The following is a 15,927-nucleotide window of genomic DNA, read 5'->3' as shown; positions in this document are numbered from 1 at the left end:
AAAACTTCCAGAACCTTTATGGATTCAGAGCGTTAACCATCACCAGTCCACGAATCTAAACACACCTGGAGTAATTTTTGGACACATCTCGCCATTTTAAACTAGTTTTGAATAATTTAAAGCCATTTTGGAGAATGTTCTGTAATTTTAGATCAGTTTTATGTCATTTAGAACAACTTCTTGACATCTTGAAATAATCTTGGATCATTTTGGGCAAATCTTGCCATTTTTCACAAGTTTTGAGTAATTTATTCATAATTTTCAAGTCATTTTGGATCATGTTTTGTTATTATAGACAAGTTTTGTGTCGTTTTAGATGATTGTCCTTCTAAACAAATTGGAGTAATTTTAGACAAATTTTAACATTTTCCAGTCGTTTTCAAAGAATTTCTGATAGTTTAGAAGTAGTTTTGGGTGGATTTTTGTCATTTCAGTCAAGTTTCATGTTTACGAATTTTTGTCATAAAAGCAAAAGTTGAATAATTCCAGGAAAAAAGTCCCTTCAGTCATTATTTTGTCATTTCAGGCAGATTTCAAGTCGTTTTTGGACGAATCTGTCATTTTAAACAATTTTCACTTCATTTAAGACACATTTTTTATGATTTTAAACAAATGGTGAATGATTCTGGATTCATTTTGGAGAAAGTTTTGAGGCAATTTGCTCAAGATTTTGACATTTTGAGCAAAGTTTGAGTCATTTTAGACATATATTAACCATACTGCCACAAAACATCCGAGTTCTCTCCTTCTTCATTCTGGTTCCTCAGAGCTGCAGGACTTTAAAATGAACCACAGTGAGTTAAAACGAGACAGAAACTCCACCGATTTGTTGGAAAGAAATCTGCAAAACACTAAATGTTCCGAATTCATGAGCACCACTGGAGCCTGTTGACTTTATCTAAATATTAGTGCTGGAGCTCAGAAACACTTTAATGGTTTGAAAACACGACGTTCAGATGGAGAAACAGCTTTTACATCATAAAAACTGATTTGTGGTTACTAAGAAGAAAGAAAACATCTCAATGGTTCTTTAGTGGTAAAAAAAAAAAGAGCTGCACTGTTTAAATCTGGACTCCACCCTGCAAACAAACAAACACCTGAACAGGTAACAACAACAACTAAATGACCCTGAAGAGAAGTGATAAAATATATTCAGATTTAAATATAGTCTCGATGGACGTGATGCAACATCGATGCAAATAAATATAAATATGGAAATATGGAATTTAGACGCAGGAAAATCCACTTTTTATAATAATTCTGTCCTAAACTGTCAACTAATAATTATTTAGCTTCTTTTAGTGTCATTTTTTGTTATTTCTGCAATGTTTTGTTATTTTCACAACATTTGGTTATTTTCTTATTTTACTTTGGCTTTCTATCCTAATATTCTGTGTTGTCTTATTGTTTACCCCTTTACGAACATCCAGCTGCTGAAACAACTGAATTTACCTTCAAGGATTAATAAAGTCTAAAAATAAGCTAAAAGTTGAGGAGAGAACAACAAAAATTATTCCTGTATAAAATATATGTGAGTAAATAAATGTTTGGTCGCTTCAGGTTCAAGAAGTTTCATTTAAATTAACATCTCTGGTTTGGTTCAAGATGCAGAAAATCTAAAGAACAACAAAGTGGAAAAACTGAAAAAACTCACAGTAAAGAGGAACATGGATGTGTTTGACCCTAACCTGTCTGAGGATGACACACACACACACACACACACACACACACACACACACACACACACACACACACACACACACACACACACACACACACACAGACACAGACACACACACACACACACACACACACACACACACTTCCAGCAGGTCAGGAGGCGTCGAGGAGGAAACTCATTGTCAGATGATTGTTTCCTCACTTCATCCTGAGTGTGTGTGTGTGTGTGTGTGTGTGTGTGTGTGTGTGTGTGTGTGTGTGTGTGTGTGTGTGTGTGTGTGTGTCGTCCTGTTTGCCCATGTGGACACAACAGCTAGCCGCTAATGCTAACTCCAGGTGTGTCGTTTTTGCATCTTTTTCAGGTGAAACTTTAACTTTCTTGAATTTTCTTCATATTTTACATTTTTTCTACTTCAGACATGATGTAACAAACCTTCATCCTGTTTGACCTTTATTTATGATTTTAGAATGTTTCATTTATGTTTCACTGATCCATTTTTTGGCTGCTCATTTTTGGACCGATCATAAGTCGTTTTGCACTGTTTAGTATAATTTTTACAAACTTTATTTGGGTGTCCTTTAATTTTCTTCATATTTAACATTTATTCTACTTCAGAGATGATCTAACAAACCTTAATCCTGATCCTAATCCTATAATGTTTCATTTCTGTTGCTTTTTTGACTGGTTTCTGCTCATATTCTGGCTGCTTCTTGTTTTATAAAACAAAATGTGCAGCACTTTGGTCGACTCAGGCCAGAATAATACCTGTAACCACGGTAACCAAGCTTCTAAATGCTCAGAAGATTAAAGTTTTTTTTTTTAAAAAACTCTCAAATAACACAAAAATTATTTTCAGTTTTGTGAGTAAAACAAACAAAAACCTTAAATGAGACTAAAACTAAACGGACTCTGGTCTCAACCCTGATCCTGTTTATATGATAGTCACATTATTTAATAGCTGAAAATATTAGAATATTGTTAAGAACATCCCTGTTAGTGACTTTTCCTCTGTTTCTGTGCAGCAGCTGCCTTTAAATCTGCTGAGAAACATTAGAAGCGTTTATTTTTCTGCTGTCTTCTGTGATTCACGTCGCTGCTCTAAAAGAAAACATGATTTATTTTTAGTTTTGATTAATAAAACGAACTAAAATCTTAAATTAGACTAAAACCAAACAGACTCTGGTTCTCACACTGAAACTAACTGTATAGAAAGATGTTGAAAGGATTTTGGTTTTCTTGAATTTTCTTCATATTTTACATTTTTTCTTCTTCAGACATGATGTAACAAACCTTCATCCTGTTTTACCTTTATTTACGATTTTAGAATGTTTCATTTATGCTTCACAGATACATTTTTTGGCTGCTTCTTGTTTTATAAAACAGCATTTCGCATCTTTTAGTAACATTTTTCCATCTTTTATGTGTCGTTTTGCACTTTTTAGCATAATTTTTGCATCTTTAATATTTTTACATCTTTATGTGTTGTTTTGCATCTTTTTGTTTCATTTTTTGCATATTTTAGTGTCATTTTTGCATCTTTAAGTATATTTTTTGCATATTTTTGTGTCATTTTTGCATGTTTGTGTTATTTTGCACCTGTGTGTGCGTGTGTGTGTCACTGTGTGTGTGTGTGCGCGTGTGTGTGTCACTGTGTGTGTGTCAATGTGTGTGTGTCTGTGTGTGTGTCTGTGTGTGTGTCACTGTGTATGTGTGTGTGTGTCTGTGTCAATGTGTGAGTGTGTGTGTGTGTCACTGTGTGTGTGTGTGTGTGTGTGTGTGTCTGTGTGTGTTTACTTTGGAGTCTAATTGTGTACTAATAAACAGTGACGTGTGTTACAGAGAGACAAAGTGCTTCAGATTAAATTACAGACACAAACAAACACATACACCCACAGACACACACAGAGAAACACACACACACACACACACACACACACACACACACACACACTCGGCTGCAGGTGACACGTTGACCTGATTTCGACTGTACGATAATTAGGGTCAAACACACACGATCAATACTCGCTAATCAGTAGCACTGGTGTGTTTCCAATAACGCCGTCACCTGAGATCACCTGTGCTGATGTCACGCTACGTGGGAGTGGCTAACGATGACACAGAGAGAGAACAAAGATGGCCGACAGCGCAGCCACTAACAGGTCGTCATCTTGTTCCTGTGATTCACAACCAGACGCTGCGTTCACTGTCGGACCTCAAAACAGGAAAAACAACAACAACAACATGGCCGCCAAAGGTTTGTTGCTTTTCTACCAACAAATCAGCAGATTCGCATCTCACCTAACAGAAAATGTCATAGGCATAAACTCATCTGACTTCTGGTGGCGTTTGCTTTAATTTTTTTTTTGAGTTGAAAATAGAAAAAGGTGCAAAAATGACAGTAAAAAGTGAAAAACGACATTAAAAAGATGCAAGAATGACATTAAAAGATGCAAAACAACACAGAAAAGATGTAAACATAACACCAGAAGATGCAAACCAGACAGAAAAGATGCAAAAATTATACTAAAAGGTGCAAAAATGATACTAAAAGGTGTAAAACAAACTAAAAGGTGCAAAAATGACAGAAAAAGATGCAAAAATTACACTAAATTGTGCAAAAATTACACTAAAAATTACAGAAATGAGACTAAAAGATGTAAAAATGACATTAAAAGATGCCAGCTGCCATAGCTAGCTAGAAGCTAATGCTAAATGAACATTGAAACTTGAAACTAGCAACTGAGAGCTTAAACTCAGAAAAATGTTTACTGAGCTCACATATTATATATGAAGACGACTCTTTTCCTCATTTGTTGTGTCAGACTTCACTCTGCTACCAGAGGAGTCGCCCCCTGCTGGCTGTTAGAAAGAACACAGGTTTAAAGATTCACTTTTCAGACCCAGAGTTTACGTCTATCTTTTGTATACATAATTTGGCCATGATGTTAGCTTAAACCACAGAACATTAGCTGCTAGATTAGCTGAAACAACTCAAGATTAGCTCGTATGTTAAGCCTTTGTAATTTTTGCATCTTTTAGTGTCATTCTTTCATCTTTTAACGTAATTTTGCAACTTTTAGTGTCATTTTTGCATCTTTTATGTTGTTTTGCATATTTTAGTGTCATTTTTCATCTTTTAGTGTCTTTTTTGTATTTTATAGTGCCATTTTTGCATCTTTAAGTGTCATTTTGCAACTTTTAGTGCCATTTTTGCATCTTTTAGTGTCATTTTTGCATCTTTTATGTGAAACTTTAATTTGGTTTCCTTTAATTTTCTTTATATTTTACATTCATTGTACTTCAGAAAGGATTTAACAAACATTAATCCTGTTTTACCTTTAATTTTCACGCTAGCCGCTACATTAGCCTGAACAAAATACTGTTAGCTTAAAAAGATAAGAGTGGCCACTATGTTAGCCTGAAAAGACAACATAAGCTGCTACACTAGCTTACTCAAGGCCATCAGAGGTGATACATTAGCCTAAATGAGATGTTAGCATCAACAATCTCATATTAGCTGCTACGTGAGAACACGCTCATACAGTGTTAGCTTCTCAATCGAAATGTAGCATCACTGTAAACTTAAGATCTATTTTCCTCTACGAGGCGATAAACTAAGAGACCTGTTTTATCGAAAGAGACTTGAAATGAGCGATTAAGACCACCAACTGAAAATGTTTACTGAGGTAACAATCATGTGAGAATTATGATTAGCTCTTTTTGCAACCAGAGGTGTCGCCCCCTGCTGGCTGTTAGACAGAATGCAGGTTTCAGGCTCCTTCAACATCCATCTTATACATACAATCAATGACACTATTTCCAAGTTTAAAAAAAAAAGAAAATTACAGGAACCAAACGTGGCAAAAACGAGATCCATCAATTAACCTAAAATTGAACCAGACTCTGGAGGACCTTTAGAAGGTCGTCCTCCAACCAGTTCCCACATGGTGAGACAGACAAGAACACGTATGTTTTCACACTATCATTCGTGACTCGGCTGCAGTTTTAAAACTGACCACATGCACAGACACGCGCGCACGCATGCACACACATGCACACACACACACACACACACACACAAACATACACCCACACCCACACACACCGACTTATGGAAACAGTGATGTGAATCCATCTGAAGCTCGGTGGAAACATGTTGAATCTCTACGATCTTATAAAGACGTTCGAAATGATGCTAAAGCCTGTTTTTCCCGGAGGAGAAAAACCTGCATCAGCTGTGGTCACCTGTAATCGACATTAATGTTCCACTTTAAATATTTCTGCAGCTGCTTCTGACAGAAAAAGTTGGAAAATAAATACTGTTTGGGACCTTCAGGGCTCTTAAATGTGACAATCTGTGGTTTCCTTGTTCTTACATCATGCTGACATTATCTTACTTTCCATTTTTTAATGTTTATGCATTTATTTCCATATTTAGATGTAAAGCACAGTGAATATACTTGTAATTAAATATGTGAAATAAATAAAACTGCCATCACATGACTGTAACTGACAGTTTGGGTTTTAGGGTTGATTGGTCGAAACAGGACATCTGTGGAGGACACTTTGGCTAACATTATCTTGCTTAAGCTAATGTAGCAGCTAACTAGACTGCTACATTAGCTTGTTTAGGCTAATGTAGCAGCTAACAAGATTGCTTCTTTACCTTGTTTAGGCTAATGTCGCAGCTAACTAGGCTGCTAAATTAGTTTGTTTAGGCTAACATTTCCACTTACATTACCTTGTCAGAAAGTTAATGTAGGCTTTTAAAGTAGCTTATTTTTCCTTTCATCGGCTAACATAGAAGCTTAAGCAAGATTTGCCTTACTTTGCTAAGTCTAATGTAGCAGTTTATGTTAATTTGCTTATGCTAACATAGTGGTTAACATTATCTCGCTTAAGCTGGCACTGTAGCTTAAGTTACTTTGTTTAGGCTAATGTATGACAAGATAAGATCTTAAGCTAATAACTCATTTATCTTCTTGAGGCTAACGATATTTAACACGGTAGCCTATGGTATCCTAAGCAAGGCTTCTGCAGCTTGTCTTTGAGCTAACAAAGAGGCTAATACACTTGTTTATGCTAATGTAACGGCTTATGCTGTCTTGCACACGCTAACACAGTGGCAACAGTTGTCTAGTTTAAGTGAACAGAGGCTAACATCGTATTTAAGCTAATGAGACAACTTATATTACCTTGCTTAAGCTAACACAGTAGCTACAGCTATCTCATTTAAGATAACAAAGAGGCTAACAGACTTGTTTAAGCTAACATAACAGCTTATGTTGCCTTGCTTATGCTAAAGCAGTGGCTAAGTCTATCTTGTTGAAGGTAGCATATGCAGAGGCTAATGCTTTCTTGTTGAGGCTAATTTTAGCTTGCGTAGGCTAACACAGTCATAGCTGTAACATAACCTGGGTGCTGATAGCGTGCTGATGTTTTTCTGAATCAAACTGTTGCGCTAGATTCATTTAAATTATTTTATTCTCAGATGATCAAAGTCTGTAAACTAACATTTTTTGTACTCTAAGATCTAAACTTTAACTTTAGGCTGTTTATGAGCAAAAAGAATAAATGTAACTATTAATTAAGGCTTTGCGCCTAAGAAATGTTGATAGTGTTTTTTTTCTTTGTTGGCTCTTAGCAGCAGATAAACAGAAACTAGCTGAGTGAACCGACCAATCAGGAGCCTGAAGCCAATGACATCATCAGGTCAGGACCTCACAGCGCCACATAAACAAGCAGGTGTGTTAACGATCAGCTGACAAACTGATCAGTTATTTATTGAGCGCCTTCACACTGCAGCGGCTCCACGCTCGTTATCAATCATTCTGCCAATCGATTAATCGATTGTTCAATTGTTTAGTTTTTATCTGATCAATCTGAACAGAAACCAGAAAAATTTGGCTTTTTTTAATGAAAATATCCTCAATTATGAAACATTGATCAAAATAATCCTTCGTCTATCAATTAATTGATTAGTCAGCTCTGAAAGTATTGATTAGAACTATTGGAACTCTGATCAGCTGTTTTATTGATCCACGGTTTCACTTTTCTGTAGTTATTTTTCTGTTTTATCAGCTTCAGTTCTGAGCTCAGTGATTCTGTTTGACTCTAAACGTTCATTATTGATTAATCAGCTGATTGTTTTATTGATTTCCTGATTTTAAAATGCAGAAACACGCAGAGAGGAGCAGGAAACAGGTGAGAGGCTTAAAAATGATCAATAGATGTGATTGATCAGTGATCAGACTCATTTCAGCTCTGATCAGTCTGATTATTGATCAGCTGCTTTGGATCCAGTCTTAAATAAACCTCCTTTATGAAGGACCTGTGTGATCGATGAGATTATTGATCAGCTGAACATCACTGATCGATCAGATTATTGATCAGCTCGTTTTTTCTTCAGCAGAGAGCGGTTGTTTTATGTTGTCAGATTTTTGTTGTTTTTATGAGTCTGGTCCTCTGAACTGTGACCTGATCAGATTATTGATCACCTCTAAAGGAGCCAGCCATCATTTTAATTGATCACGATGCGATTTGATTGATTAAAACCTGAGTGGAGAAATAATCAGGTGAGTTTGCTCCTGATCAGTGGCTGATTGATAACCTCCAGCCGCTGCCTGTCGGATCGATCAGGCTGATTATTCATCCGGACCAGGACGGTTCGGATCCGCAGCTCGGAGACGTTCGGACGTTTTTCTGCGCCTCGGCTGCGATTTTAACCGTTTTTCCGCCGCTGCCTCCCCCCTCCTCCCCCCTTTGTTCTTCTTTAATGGATCCGCGTCTGGAGTCGCTGCCCGTCCTCCCCCCTGTCCTCCCCCTCCCCCCCACACACACAAAAACACACATTTGCAGCCTGAAAACGCCTCTTTTACGCACCGAGTCCTGCGCTTTAAAATGGAGGAAAAATCCCCAAACCGGGGCTCCGACCGAGGCCGAGCCCCCCCACACCCCCCAGCTCCCGGTACACCGACACCCCCACCACACCGCTCCCTCCGCGTGGGGAAACGGTGGGAAAAGCAGGAAAATTCCAGGCGTAAAGCAGCGGAGGATGCGGCGGCGACTCGAGGCGTTTTCCCCCCCGAAACCTCCACTCATCCTCCCCCCACCTCCCAACTACCACCCCGCTGCCCCCCGGACCCGGAGAGCCCCAGAACCCTCCACCAGAACCCTCCACCAGAACCCGGCCCGAACCCGCTCCCGACCTACCTGCACGGGGACGCGCAGAAAAGTCCAATCAGTGATTTAAATCCACAGTCCCACGCGCAGCTGCTGCTTTCTTCTTCTGCTGCTCTCCTCCTGATTTTTCTTCTTCTTCTTCTTCTTCTTCTGCTGCTGCTGCTCTCATGCAGCCCGCGTGAGTGCAGGTGGTTCGGTTCGGACAGGTAAACACGTCCTGCGTTAACCAGAAGAATAATCCAGAGAGCGGATCTGCGCGGAGCTGCTCTCCATTCAGTCGCAGCCTTCCTCGGCTCGGCACGGCTCGGTCTGCCCCTCCACGGCACAGCCAGCCCCCCATCTGGGACGTACCACTGCGAGCCGGACCGGGGGGGGGGGGGGATCCGATCAGGAGCCGCTGCTTAAACCAATTAAAGGTCGATTAATCGGCTTATTATCGGCTCGGGCGGCTCAGCGGACGGACTGACGGACGGAGAGAGTTTGTCTCCTTCAGAGGACAGAAACGAGAGCTTGTGTTTCATGAAGCAGCTGTTTCCCCCCTCCAGGAGCAGCGGAATGGTTCAGTCCGGCTCCTTAATCTGCTGTTTTTCTCCTCCAGAGTCAGATGTGGAGAAAAACTGAAGAGAGACGCTGCAGAAGAGTGACAGAATTTAAAAAATCAAATATATGAAGATATGGAGACAGAGGGAGGAGGAGGGAAACCATGAGAACAGATTCCTGTAAAACTGCTGCAACCAGCTGAGAGTCATCAGGAGAACCAGAAGATGAACCTCTGGAGAACCTGAACCTGAAGATGAACCTCTGGAGAACCTGAACCTGAAGATGAACCTCTGGAGAACCTGAACCTGAACCTGAACCTCTGGAGAACCTGAACCTGAAGATGAACCTCTGGAGAGCCTGAACCAGAAGATGAACCTCTGGAGAACCTGAACCAGAAGATGAACCTCTGGAGAACCTGAACCAGAAGATGAACCTCTGGAGAACCTGAACCCGAAGATGAACCTCTGGAGAACCTGAACCCGAAGATGAACCTCTGGAGAACCTGAACCAGAAGATGAACCTCTGGAGAACCTGCAGCTGGTTCTGAGGTTTAATGAACAACTAGCAGCTGGATGAAGCAGAGGTGGATTATGGGTAAAGAACCCAATAAAACTTACAAAAAAGAATGTTTTTATTGTCTTTATCGTTTGTATGGCGGTTAATTCCAGATATAAGCTAAAAGAGGAGCTAAAGCAAGCTAATAGTAGCTAAAATGAGCTAAAAGAAGCTAACATGAGTTAAAAGAAGCTAACACGAGCTAAAACCAGCAAATAACAGTTAGAAGAAGCTAACAGTAGCTAAAAGAAGCTAACAAGAGCCAAAATGAGCTAACAGGAGCTAAAAGAAGCTAGCAGGAGCCGAAAGAAGCTAGCAAGAGCTAAAATGAGCTTACAGTAGCTAAAATGAGCTAACAGAAGCTAAAAGACGCTAACACGAACTGAAATGATTTAACAGTAGCTAAAATAAGCTAATAGGAGCTAATAGAAGCCAGCAAGAGTTAAAATGAGCTAACACGAGCTAAAACAAGCAAACCAGAGTGAGAAGAAGCTACCAGGTGCTAAAATAAGCAAACAGGTGCTAAAATGAGCTAACAGGAGCTAAGAAAAAAGCTAACAGGTGCTAAAAGAACCTAACAAAAGTTAAAAAGAGTTAACAGGAGCTAAAAGAAGCTAACAAGCATTAGAAAAAGCTAACATCAGCAAAATGAGCTAACAGGAGCTAAAAGAAGCTAATAAGAGTAAAAAATGAGCTAAAAGAAGCTAACAGGAGCTAAAATGAGCTAAAAGGAGTGAAAAGAAGCTAACAGGAGCTAAAAAAAAAAGCTAACAGGACTTAGAGAAAGAACCCAACAGCGGTTTTCCTCATCAAAAATGAAGTTTTTCATCGCCTTTATTCTTAACGACAGTTAAATCCAGATCTAACCCTGTAAGCATCAAGGTTTTTGGTCTGAACCTGGTTTAATGTGGTCCACGTGCAAGAAAACACACTAAAACCTCCATGTTTTTACATTTTGACTCATAAAATCATAGTTTTCCATTTCAGAAATGATGTTTTATAAATAATACGACGATCTATTCCAGATTTACTTTCTGTTTAACTGTGGAATGAAAGCATCGACTCTGGAGGACGACGATGTCTGACAGATGATTAACGTCCAGAAATACAGAATATTATTCACTTTTTGAGAGTTTTTACTTTAAACTCAGATTTCTGACTTCTTAGAGTTGAAGCTCAGGAAGCTAAAAGTAGCCATGAGAAGCTAACACCAGAAAAATACAAAAAGGTCGAAAAGCGAAGACATGTGCCATAAAGTTTAGATGCAGCTGAATGATAGTATAAGCTAACAGGAGCTATAAGAAGCTAACAAGAGTTAAAAGGAGCTAACAGGAGCTACAAGAAGCTAACAAGAGTCAAAATTAGCTAACAGGAGCAACAAGAAGTTAACAGAAGCTAAAAGAAGCTAACAGGAACTAAAAGAAGCTAACAAGCGGTAAAAGGAGCTAATAGGTGCTAAAAGAAGGTAATAGGAGCTAAAATGAGCTAACAGGAGCTAAAAGAAACTAACAGGCGCTAAAAGAAGCTAACAGGAACTAAAAGAAGCTAGCAAGAATTAAACAAAACCGACAGGAGCTAAAAGAAGCTAACAGTAGCTAAAAGGAGCTAACAGAAGCTAAAATAAGCTAACAGTAGTTAAAAGGAGCTAAAAGGAGCTAACAGGAGCTCAAAGGAGGTAAAAGAAGCTCACAAGGGGTAAAAGGAGCTAACAGGAGCTAAAACAAGCTAACATGGGGTAAAAGAAGCTAAAAGAAGTTAACAGGAGCTAAAAGAAGCTAAAAGGAGTTAACAGGAGCTAAAAGGAGCTAACAGGAGCTAAAATGAACTAAAAGAAGCTAACGGGAGCTTAAAAAAGCTAACAAGTGGTAAAAGGAGCTAACAGGAGCTAAAAGGAGCTAACAGGACTTACCTCTGTACCCCTATGGAGATATTCCATTAAAAATCAGCCGTTTCCAGCTACAATAGTCATTTACCACATTAACAATGTCTAGACTGGATTTATTAGTCATTAAAACTGCTTTTATTTCAACAATCAGGACATTTCTACGAGACCCTAAACTTCTGAACGGTAGCGTAGATGTAGTAGAAAGAACAGATTCCCTTAAATGAGTAAAACTCTGGAGCTCAGAATAAGTGATTCCAGATTAGTCACATCCTGATGAGTCAGTCGGCTGCTGTTCTCTTCAAACTGTCTCACAATAGGTGAGTTTCCACTGCAGAACAGGAACCTTCAGAAGGAACCAGAAGAACCCATCTGAAACATAATGTAAAACAGTCTAACACTCAGCTTGGGTCTGTTTTGGATCGACAAGTTCTGTCCTTCCAGACAAAGTCAGATATTTTTATCACGGTGGAAAAAGAGGCTAAAACAGCAGCTTTCAAACCTTCATCTTCATCTTCTTCAGGCCTTAAAGTCTGCAGCCAGAAACATGATTCACTCTGATGTCAGAACCAGAATCTTGTTTCATTTCTAAACAGGTTTTCACATGTAGAGAATCTGATGTGGTGTTTTGGTTCATCACAGTAAATCTGACGGGGAATGTTTCTAGAAAGATAAAATATTTAAAAGGAAAGTAGGAGGAGCAAATCTGAGTAATTTTAATATTCACACTGGACAGGAAGTTACACAATATTTTCTTCTTGTTGTTGCTTGTAAATGCAGAGTTTGTTCCCAGTGTTCCCAATGTTTGTCCCCATTGTTTGTTCCCAGTGTTCTCAGTGTTCCTTCATGGTTCCCATTGTTTGTTCTCAGTGTTTGTTCCTCGTGTTCCTAGTGTTCCCAATGTTTGTTCCCAGTGTTCCCAGTGTTCCCAGTGTTCCTTCAGTGTTCCCAGTGTTTGTTCCCAGTGTTTGTTCCCAGTGTTCCCAGTGTTCCTTCAGTTTTCCCAGTGTTCCCAGTATTACCATCCTACTGGTTCAGGTCCAGTCTGACGTTTCTTCTTCTCCCTGTAATCAGTTGATGGTTCTGGTTTGTCTTTTCTCTGTAATTTTCTTAATTGAAGCCACTTGAGGGTCGAAGCCTCTGATCGTCTGTTTGTCTTCACCGTTTCCTCGATGCTCATTTGACTTTATGTTGTTTCCTTTTGTTTGTTTCCTTTTGTTTGTTTCAAGTGTTTGTTTCCAGTGTTTGTTTTGTTTGTTTCCCTCCTCTTTCTGTCTCCTTTCATTAGTTTCCTTTCTTTCCTGAGGCAAGACAGCTGAGGGCATTTGGATGAAGAGGTTTGTAGAAATCAAAGCTTTGTGTTGAACTTTGGAGAAATCCTGAAAATTACCTGTGAAATTACAACAGAGAAACAGTTTGTCCTCACCTGGACTCACCTGGACCCACCTGTTCTTGTCCCCCCCCCCACTCTCTCTCTCTGTCTCTCTCTCTCTCTCTCTTCAGTGTAAATTGATGCTGATCGCCCCTAATCTTTTTAAGTCGGCGTAAAACAGTCAGCAGCATGCATGACAATACTGCTGTGTGTGTGTGTGTGTGTGTGTGTGTGTGTGTGTGTGTGTGTGTGTGTGTGTGTGTGTGTGTGTGTGTGCGTGCGTGCGTGCATGTGTGTACTTCATGTTGTTGGGACATAAACCTAGAAAGAAAAAATGTTTCAAAAGAAAATAAAAGGAGCAAATCTGAGGAACTTTATGTGATAAAATGTGTTTGAAATATTCAGACTCTACAGGAATTTGATAATTATTTGCTTGTTGTTATTGTTTGTAAATGCAGGGTTTGTTCCCAGTGTTTATTCCCAATGTTTGTTCCCAGTGTTCAAGGTGTTTGTTCCTCAGAGTTCCCAGTGTTCCCAATATTTATTCCCAGCATTTCCAATTTTTATTTCCAGTTCATAGTCCCAGTGATCCCAATGTTTGTTTTCCAGAGTTCCCAGTGTTTTCAGTGTTTTTTTTCCCAGTGTTCCCAATGTTTATTCATGGCATTTCCAGTTTTTATTTCCAGTGTATAGTCCCTTTGTTCCAAACACTTGTTTTCCAGAGTTCCCAGTGTTTGTTCCTCAGAGTTCCCAGTGTTTCCAGTGGTGGTTCCCAGTATTGCCAGTGCATTCCTTATGAGGACCACAGTGTAAATCATCAAACTTAAGAGTGAAGGCTGTGTTTAATTCTCGATCAAAGGAGTGGAAGTCAATGCGAGGTCCTCTGAATGTTTCTGAAGGTGAGTTGTGGGGACCTGCTCCCTGATGAGGACCGTCTCTGCAGTGTAAATCATTAAATGTCAATGTAAAGAGTCAATGTAAAGACAGCTTAAGTTTGCAGCAAATTAATCTAAGTCAACGTGATTGAATCCCAACTTTATGTGTGTGTTTATAATACTGATGTCATGGGGACCTGAACCTGTCCACACACTTACACTGTGAGGACTTGGCTTTATTTTAGTGAGAAAAACAAGTCTCCAGAAGGTAGCAGATCGAGGTTTAGTGTGAGGACTTGGTTGAAGGTTAGAGCGATTCTCTGGGAGGAGAGTGTAAGTCACAGTGATGTCCTCTGAAGTGAAAACGTGAGCGTGCAGCTGGTAGTTAAATCCTGAGTTTACGAGGTCGAAGCCGCAGAGCAGAACAAATTCTCTGTGTTTCTGTCTTTATTTATTCCTACTTCTCTGAGGCTTGTCTGATGTCCAACACATCTGTTTGTTTATATGTGTGTCTGTGTGTACGTTAGATGCAGTTTTATCATCCAGAAACCACTCACAGCTCAGTTCAGAGCAAAAACCTCCAAACATGAACAAACAGCAGCTGCTGGACGTACAGCGACGCTTTCAGCAGATAGAAATTTAACTCAGGCGCTGGTGGAGACCAATACCAGAGCTAAAAGAGAACAAAAGCAGGAGGAATCATCAGGAGGGAGCAGCTAGTGTTTCTATTAAGTGTTTGCTATTTATTTGACAGTAATAATATCTCTGATAGTTTATTCGAAATACTTCATAGTAGTTTCATCTGAAAAATCTTTCAACCGAGCAAGACTTTTTTTTTAAAAATGATTTTTTTGGCCTTTTTGTCAGCTTTTATTAGATAGGCGCAGTGAGAGAGAGACAGGAAACAGGGGAGAAGAGTCGGGGGAAGACATGCAGCAAAGGGCCGCGAGCAGGAATCGAACCCGGACCAGCTGCGTCAGGGACCAGCCCCTGTACATGGGTCACCCGCTCAACGCGTTGAGCTATACGAGCGCCCAACCGAGCAAGACTTTCATGTAAAGTTTGTTTGGCCAATCATCTCTATCAGTGCAAAGTACACACCTATGGAATTCCTTACCATCAGAAATTAAATCCCAAACAGAGTTGAAGAGATTTAGTGTGAAAGTTAAATACTGGCTCAAGCAGCAGCAGAAGTGTGAACATTAATTTTTTTACAACTCATTGTCAACATAACAGTGCTTTACTAATGTTCAATGTTAAATGCAACTCAGTTTTCTTTTATCTATAATTGACAACTGCAACTGTGTTTATTTATTTATTGTATTATTCGTTATATTTGTGTCATTGCATTTTTTAAATTGTATTTAGTATATTTCATTGTATTTTAAACGCCTGACCAGGGACAAAGACTGCAAATTAGCTGAAGCTAGACATCTTACATGCATCGCATTTTCCCTTTTCTGTGGTAATGTTATGTGTATCGTCCCTGTCAAATAAACATTAAAATAAATAAAAATCATTGAGTCATTTTTCATCTCTTTTTGGTTGTTTTGTGTCTCTTTGTGGTTGTTTTGTGTCTCTTTTTGGTTGTTTTGTGTCTCTTTGTGGTTGTTTTGTGTCTCTTTGTGGTTGTTGTGTGTCTCTTCACAGTTTCTTGTGTCTCTGTGGTTGTTTTGTCTCTTTGTGGTTGTGTTGTGTCTCTCTGTGGTTGATTTGTCTCTTTGTGTCTCTTTGTGGCTGTTTTGTGTGTCTTTGTAGTTGTTTTGTGTCTCTTTGTGGTTGTTTAATGTCTCTGTGGTTTTGTCTCTTTGTAGTTGTTTTGTGTCTCTCTTTTTCTCTT

The 15,927-nt window shown here is 39.2% G+C and overlaps 1 protein-coding gene across 1 annotated transcript in view; it reads right to left on the bottom strand.

Annotated features, from left to right (window-relative positions):
• The window catches only part of plxna3 (plexin A3), a 151,426-nt gene extending 142,255 nt beyond the window's left edge, over positions 1-9,171 (bottom strand). Inside the window, exon 1 of the mRNA XM_023272695.3 lies at positions 8,894-9,171. The gene's annotated coding sequence lies outside the window, so the exon portion shown is untranslated. The remainder of the gene's footprint in view (positions 1-8,893) is intronic.
• Positions 9,172-15,927: the final 6,756 nt, after the last annotated feature.

The sequence above is a fragment of the Amphiprion ocellaris genome, chromosome 8, assembly GCF_022539595.1.
Source record: "Amphiprion ocellaris isolate individual 3 ecotype Okinawa chromosome 8, ASM2253959v1, whole genome shotgun sequence".
NCBI classification, from domain to species: domain Eukaryota; kingdom Metazoa; phylum Chordata; class Actinopteri; family Pomacentridae; genus Amphiprion; species Amphiprion ocellaris.
Note: the sequence above shows the minus strand (reverse complement) of the source record. Positions and strands in the feature narration are given on the sequence as shown.